Raw genomic sequence first — 361 nt, 5'->3', positions numbered from 1 at the left:
AAAGCATGTCTATCAAAGGCAAGTACAAATCCTTGGCTCTTCCATATATTTGATTACTGCACTTGGAAGTAGCTGGCAGTCTCAGATGAAAAGTGGCTTCACTTTGATGTGTAGCCAGATCTCTCTCTCTCTCTCTCTCTTGCTCTGTTTGTTTCAGCTGCTTGGCCAGAGATGCAGCCTTATTTGTCTCTCGCATTTGTGCTTCGGGTGTGTGTGCAGCAATAACCAGAATGTGTCTGGGATTTCTGAGGAAAACAGTACCTGAAAGGCTGTGGAAGACTGGCAGTCTTTTTCTTATAAACAATACTTTTATTAGGGGCTCTTACATCTCTTATCACAATCCATACATTCATCCAGGGTG

This window comes from Echinops telfairi, unplaced genomic scaffold, assembly GCF_000313985.2.
Source record: "Echinops telfairi isolate 266 unplaced genomic scaffold, ASM31398v2 ScPeMD7_7463;HRSCAF=8501, whole genome shotgun sequence".
NCBI lineage: Eukaryota > Metazoa > Chordata > Mammalia > Afrosoricida > Tenrecidae > Echinops > Echinops telfairi.
This window is presented reverse-complemented; position numbering follows the sequence as displayed.